This window comes from Podarcis tiliguerta (genome assembly GCF_965153285.1).
Source record: "Podarcis tiliguerta genome assembly, chromosome: 5".
NCBI lineage: Eukaryota > Metazoa > Chordata > Lepidosauria > Squamata > Lacertidae > Podarcis > Podarcis tiliguerta.
Genome location: NC_139538.1, coordinates 4,342,562 through 4,350,282, shown reverse-complemented (window position 1 = coordinate 4,350,282; position 7,721 = coordinate 4,342,562).

The window sequence follows — 7,721 nt, the reverse complement described above, 5'->3', positions numbered from 1 at the left end:
AATTTGGAGCTCAAAGTCAGGCTCTAAATTGCTCTGAGGTTATTGGTTTTTTTTAAAAAAAAAATTACATGAAGTGGGATGGGAAATGATGGAAACAAACAAATGGAATTGAATAAACAGATAAATAAAATCCCAGTTGCTAGGATTCACAAGTGGCGAGACAGAAAACTTGCCACAGGGATTGGGTTGCCCACTGTGATAATGGAATGCCAGGCAAGAGGGCTCTTTTATGATGTAGAGCAAGGTACTCCAACCTGTAGCCCACAAGGCCTTTCTTGGAGACAATATTCAAAGAAAAAAACAGCTTAAAGCCTTTGTGTTGTGCATATTTAAACAAAAGCACATGGCTCGGTTTGTTCATTAAAATTGTTTAATAATTAAATCTATTAAACCTATTAATTGTCTCTATATGTAACTAAATATATTAATTGCATAAATTAAGTAATATTAAATACATTGCGGACCCTGTAATTTATGATACGGAATATTGATTCAGCATGTGGCCTGCAGGTTTGGTGTCGAAGAACTCTTGCTGCCCAATTGGTGCCCCTGAACCTGGCAGCAATTCCTGCAGGCAGATAAAGTGTGTCAAGTCCAAAGTTCAACAGTCAGGAAAACACAGCCCAGAGCCCAACCGGAAGCACAGTCCCGTAGCTGTCCAGGACTCGGAGCATCCAAGCTGAGGTCCATAAACATGGGCAACTGAGCAGATCCAGCACCTCAGCTCTAATTATTATTTTTACTAATAATAATAATACCCATTCTGCCCGGACGCTGAGGTTCAGCCCTGAGGGCCTTCTGGCGGTTTCCTCGCTGCGAAAAGCCAAGTTACGGGGAACCAGGCAGAGGGCCTTCTCGGTGGTGGCGCCCGCCCTGTGGAACGCCCTCCCACCAGATGTCAAAGAGAAAAACAACTACAGTGGTACCTCAGGTTAAGTACGTAATTTGTTCCGGAGGTCTGTTCTTAACCCGAAACTGTTCTTAACCTGAAGCACCACTTTAGCTAATGGGGTCTCCTGCTGCCGCCGCGCTGCCAGAGCACGATTTCTGTTCTCATCCTGAAGCAACGTTCTTAACCCGAGGTACTATTTCCGGGTTAGCGGAGTCTGTAACCTGAACCGTATATAACCCGAGGTACCACTGTACAAGACTTTTAGAAGACATCTGAAGGCAGCCCTGTTTAGGGAAGCTTTTAATGTTTAATAGGTTATTGTATTTTAGTGTTCTGATGGAAGCCGCCCAGAGTGGCTGGGGAAATAAATTATTATTATTATTATTATTATTATTTTACCCCACCCATCTGGTTGGGTTTCCCCACCCACTCTGGGCAGCTCCCAACAGAACACTAAAAACAGAACAAAACATCAAACATTAAAATCTTCCCTAAACAGGGCTGCCTTCAGATGTCTTCTAAAAGTCAGATGGTTGTTTATTTCCTTGACATCTGATGGGAGGACGTTCCACAGGGCGGGTGCCACCACCGAGAAGGCCTCTGCCTGGTCCCCTGTAACCTCACTTCTCTCAGTGAGGGAACCGCCAGAAGGCCCTCGGAGGTGGACCTCAGTGTTCGGTCTGAATGGTGGGGATGGAGACTGGGGTGGGGAGGTCCAAGCACCCTTATTTTCTAGGCATAAGTCAAGCAGAAGTGAGGATGAGGCCTCGGAATAAAGGAGTTCTGAAATGCAGCTCTGAAAGCCACTGTATTAAAAGAATATGGGAGTATTTTTAAAAATGTAAAACAGGTACATATTTGTTTCCCTCCATTGAATGCAAGGGGGTCCAGTTATGGACCACAGGTATGAAGTTTAGGGCATGTAATGCCTTAAAAGAGAATTTAATGAAAATGATTTACAGGTGGTACATAACACCAGTCAAGCTTGCAAAAATCTATCATTTGCCCAATAATAAATGCTGGAAATGTAATGAGACTGAAGGTACATTCTTTCACCTTTGGTGGACGTGCCCAAGGATTAAGAACTTCTGCGAGATGATTTATAATGAAATGAAAAAGGTATTTAAATATACCTTCTTGAAGAAACCAGAGGCCTTTCTCCTGGGCATGGTCGGCCAATTGGTGCCAAAGAAGGACAAAACTTTTTTTATGTATGCCACAACAGCAGCAAGAATACTTATCGCAAAGTATTGAAAGACACAAGATCTACCCACCTGGGAAGAATGGCAGATGAAGCTGATGGACTACATGGAATTGGCGGAAATGACTGGCAGAATCCGAGACCAGGGAGAAGAGTCGGTGGAAGAAGATTGGAAAAAATTCAAAGTATATTTACAGAAATACTGCAAAATTAATGAATGTTAGAAGAATGCTGGAATGAAGTTATATGGTTTTAGCAGGAATGTTATAAAGAATTAAGTAAAAACTGATTGTTAATGGGCCAAAGTGGAAAATTTAAAGTTAAATTGTGTTAAGATAAATTATAGAACAAAAAATTGAGAAAGATGGAAAGGATTTGCTGAAATAGCTAATTGAACTAGAATACAAAAAAGGGAGGTGTGAGGAGGTCGATGAAACAAGTAAATGAAAGATAAAGATATGTAAATATTGGATGTGTTTTTAAATGTTTTTGTTTTTCTTGTTGTTTTGATGTATTGTTGGTTTGTTTTTGTTTTTGTTTTCGATGTATTGTTTGTTAAATTTCTTGGTTTTTTTGTTTGTTTTTTCTGTAACTATTAAACTTTTAATAAATATTATTTTTTTAAAAAAAATGAATGCAAGGAGGTCAAGAGATCCATCGACTGTTTCGCCTTCCCGGGAACCCGGATTACAAGCTGGATTTTACTCTCTCTGTTGCTCCAGCTGCAAGCTCCAGATTTCGCCAGGACAAGAGCTCCCAAATTTCCTTCCTTTGCCTCCGTGGCTCCCTTTGGGCCACCCGGGTTCTACATTCGTGCTCTTCCAAGATCACAGCCTTAGGGTAAAACTCAGCCCGATGCCAAGATCTCCCAGCAGCTTTCAAGCGCTGCCTATAAAAATAAAATAAAAACCCGCACATGTGAAAAGCTTTAGAGGGGCCTGCAAATCATTGCTCTGTGGCCAAAGGAAATAATTCCACCCATAACCAGAGAGTCCCCTAGCTAAATAAAAACACAGTTTTTTATTGCAAATGAGTATGTTTTGAAATATCTAACCTGGAGGATAAGAGAACGAAAGGGGAAATAGTAAAAATAATAATACAGTATGCAATTACCTGGCTGCATGATGAGGCAAATTGCCCCCATGCAAAATGGGCTGTGTTTTCATTTTCTCTTGTTGTCCAAGCTCAGCAAGTTTCAAACTCATCTAGTTCTGGATATTTTATAGATCAAAGATGGTTGAAACATTCCTTCTGACATTTCTCCCTTTGTGGATGTGTAACCCTTGGCATTTGGAATCTCTGAGCAATGGTCTGTTTTTGGCCTTTATTTTGGTTTTCATCTTAAATTGTCATGTAACTCATTACCCTCATGTTGCATCTGCAATTAAATCCCTTATTGCCTCATTATAACCCAGGCGGGGGACTCTGAACTTAGGATAAGCAAATTAGAGAGGCATTTTGCTGCAGAATATGTGATGTTATTCCTTATAGCTACTGACAGAACTTTTAATTTGCTCCAACACCGAGCCTTTGAAGTGGGGGCAGCCACATTATATTACACATTACATTTTCTGTTGCATGAGATTTTTCAACTGCTCTTATATGTTCTTTCAATGCTGATTTCAAATCTGAAATCAATTTTCGTGTATGTGCTATAGTTATCTTTCAATTTCTGACTTTTCCCGATATGTCATATTTACACTGGGGATAAGTGGACACTGGCACGTTGATCTACCCTAACCACATGGTAATTATTGTTTTGCAAACTTAATTTTTCTTTATTTTTATAGTTTTGTAACCTAAATATTTGTATTTTTCATATCGGACCATGGCTTCTTCAAGTAGACAAAAATGTGTAAGATTTGAAATCAGCATTGAAAGAATATATAAGAACAGTTGAAAAATCTCACGCAACAGTAAATGGGGGGGGGGGATGTTCCCCAGTGTTGTTGTTGTTAAAATCTCTATACCACCTTCTGGACTCAGCTACATTGGCAAAGAAAAAGCACTTTATGTATCCCAAGGGAATACATTTTTTTTTTTTTTTTTGCATACCTCCAACTGTACATAGATAAACATGTCATGTTCAATGCTATATAAGTCACATTTATACTCATATTGTACTACTATGGCTTTGTGTTTAATAAAATATTGAATTCTTGCATTGTGAAAATCAGAGATTATGGTGAAAAGTGAAAAACAGGAATTGCAAAAAAAAAACCCTAGAGCTTACAGAACAAAACCAACTTCAGATGAAATCAGCACGTCGAAATTAGGTTAGAACTGCAGGTGTCAATGCAACAAAAAAAATTTTTCCGAGTGTTGTTGTTGTTGTTAAAATCTCTATACCACCTTCTGGACTCAGCTACATTGGCAAAGAAAAAGCACTTTATAGGCATTGCATGTGCATTATAACACTGGGACACCAGGTGGCGCTGTGGAGTTCCGTTTCTGCCAACTCAATTTCTCATACAAAGCTTACAATGCTTGAATTTCAGGGTGCAACAGAGTATATAACCGCCTTCCTCCCAAATCAGCATCCTGTTCTCACAGGGGCCAGATGCCTGTCAGAAACCTGCAAGCAAGAGCCGGGTGCAAGAGCCCTTTCTCCTCCTGCGGTTTCCTGCAACTGGTATTCCCTGTATCCAGGGCAGCTGTCTAGCAGATCCATCTGGTACGCAGGATGAGACCCTCCCTGCCCCCAGACTGTCTCATGGTGCCTGCTCTGGTTATCTCCCGCTTGGACTACTGCAATGCGCTCTACGTGGGGCTACCTTTGAAGGTGACCTGGAAACTGCAATTAATCCAGAATGCAGCAGCTAGACTGGTGACTGGGAGCGGCCGCCGAGACCACATAACACCAGTCTTGAAAGACCTACACTGGCTCCCAGTACATTTCCGAGCACAATTCAAAGTGTTGGTGCTGACCTTTAAAGCCCTAAACGGCCTCGGTCCAGTATCCCTGAAGGAGCGTCTCCACCCCCATCCTTCAGCCCGGACACTGAGGTCCAGCTCCGAGGGCCTTCTGGCGGTTCCCTCACTGCGAGAAGTGAGGTTACAGGGAAGCAGGCAAAGGGCCTTCTTGGTAGTGGCACCCGCCCTGTGGAACGCCCTCCCACCAGAAGTCAAAGAGAACAACAACTACCTGACATTTAGAAGATATCTGAAGGCAGCCCTGTTCAGGGAAGTTTTTAATGTGTGACATTTTAATGTATTTTTAATGTTTGTTGGAAGCCGCCCAGAGTGGCTGGGGAAACCCAGCTAGATGGGCGGGGTACAAGTAAATAATAATAATAATAATAATTAATATTGCTGCCTCCGACTGTGGAGGCAGAGCAGAATCATCCTGGCTAGTCGCCATTTATAGTTTTATCCTCCTCTTGTAATTTGTCCTTCTTTTAAAGCCATCCCAGTTGCCGGCCATCACTGCCTCTTCCTGCGGAAATGAGTCCCATAGTTTAACTCTGCATTGGTCAGTAAACAGGTCATCTAGGAGCATCCCCTTGCGCGTCTGTATCTGAAACCACAGGACTTCATCATTTGCTTCCCTTTTCAGGCTGTAAAAGCTGGCTGGGAGAGCCTTTTGGCTGTCCGAGCAGAGGGTGAAAAAAGGGAATTTGCAATGTATACTGCACATGTGATAAATGAGGATCTAGACAATTACTAGCCGGGCTTTTCACTGGGAAGAATGTCCCTGGGCCTGGAGGCTTGCATGTCTTCTGCCTCCTGCACCTGAGCAAATTTCAGCCTCTGAAATGCGAAGAGAGAGAGGCGCTTTTAAAAACCCTGCTCTCTGATCCTATAATTCTCTGCCCACAAACCAGATCCCACCAGTTAAGTTGTGGATGAACATATCAGACGACACAGCGATTCTTCAAACAGCTCTTGTTTATTCACAGGCCAGAACTGAACTGAAGGGTTCAGCCAACCTGCTTATATAGAGCTCAACTACAACACAACAGTAACCACTTTCTGCAACTATCCAATCACTGAACGTCACTTTCAATCCCTTATTTGCATATGTGGACCTGAGTGAAAACTGTTTACAGTATCCCCCTGCTGGCCCAGGGTGAGAACTTCAGTACATAACACCACCCAAGGAGACTCAAGGAGATTTCCCTGTTGCCTCCATGTGGCACGACAAATATTTGCCTTGAATTCCTGCCCGCAAGGAGCCTCGTTGCTCTTTGCTGAAATGTGCAATTATTGGCATGTGTGCTGACCGAAGAGTCCCAGAAAAGTCTGGATCCTTCACGGGTGAGGTCTGCGTTGGTCTTCCACAAAATTTTCTGGCCCATGTGTGCAGAGGAGGGTGAGAAGCCTTCTGAGGAACGGTTGAGGGTGTTTAGCCTGCAGAAGGGAAGATGGACAGGTGACAAATACCTCAAGGGCTGTCGCATGGAAGTCAGAGCTGGCTCGTTCCCTCCTGCTCCAGAGGGTGGGACCTAAAACAAATGGAATCGGAGGACAAGGAAGGAGAATCTGATTAAACGTAAGGAGAACTTTCTGGGGGTAAGAGCTGTTTGACATTGGAACAAGCTACCTTAGAAGGTGATGGATTCTCCTTCCTTGGAGGTTTCAAGCAGAGGTTGGAGGGCCATCTGTCGGGGATGCTTTAGTTGACATTCCTGCATTGCAGGGGGTTGGACTAGATGGCCCCGGGGTGTCCCTTCCAACTGGATGATTCTATGCCTCTATGCCTATGTGAGAGAGGCCTCTACCTCTCTTTCAAATCAGAACCAGTGAAGGTGGTGAAGGCCCTGTGTGAGTGTCTGGAGGCGGTTGGAGGATGGATGGCGACTAACAGATTAAGGTTGAATCCTGACAAGACAGAAGTACTGTTTTGGGGGAGACAGGAGGGCCCCCTGGTCCTGAATGGGGTAACTGTGTCCCTGAAGGACCAGGTGTGCAGCCTGGAAGTCATTTTGGACTCACAGCTGTCCATGGAGGCGCAGCTCAATTCTGTGTCCGGGGCAGCTTTTTATCAGCTCCATCTGGTACGCAGGATGAGACCCTCCCTGCCCACAGACTGTCTCACCAGAGTGGTGCATTGCTCTGGTTATCTCTCGCTTGGACTACTGCAATGCGCTCTACGTGGGGCTACCTTTGAAGGTGACCCGGAAACTACAACTAATCCAGAATGCGGCAGCTAGACTGGTGACTGGGAGCGGCTGCCGAGACCATATAACACCGGTCTTGAAAGACCTACACTGGCTCCCAGTACGTTTCCGAGCACAATTCAAAGTGTTGGTGCTAACCTTTAAAACCCTAAATGGCCTCAGTCCAGTATACCCGAAGGAGTGTCTCCACCCCTGTGATGTACTGAAGTTCTCACCCTGGGCCAGCAGGGGGAATACTGTAGATTGTTTTCACTCAGGTCCACATATGCAAATAAGGAATTGAATTTATGTTCAGTGATTAGATAGTTACAGAAGGTTGTTGCTGTTGCCTTGTAGTTGAGTTCTATATGAGCAGGTTGGCTGAACCCTTCAGCTCAGTTCTGTTCTGGCCTGTAAATAAACAAGAGCTGTTTGAAGATTCGCTGTGTCGTCTGATATGTTCACCCACAATTTAACAACCCCCATCGTTCTGCTGGACACTGAGGTCCAGCACCGAGGGCCTTCTGGC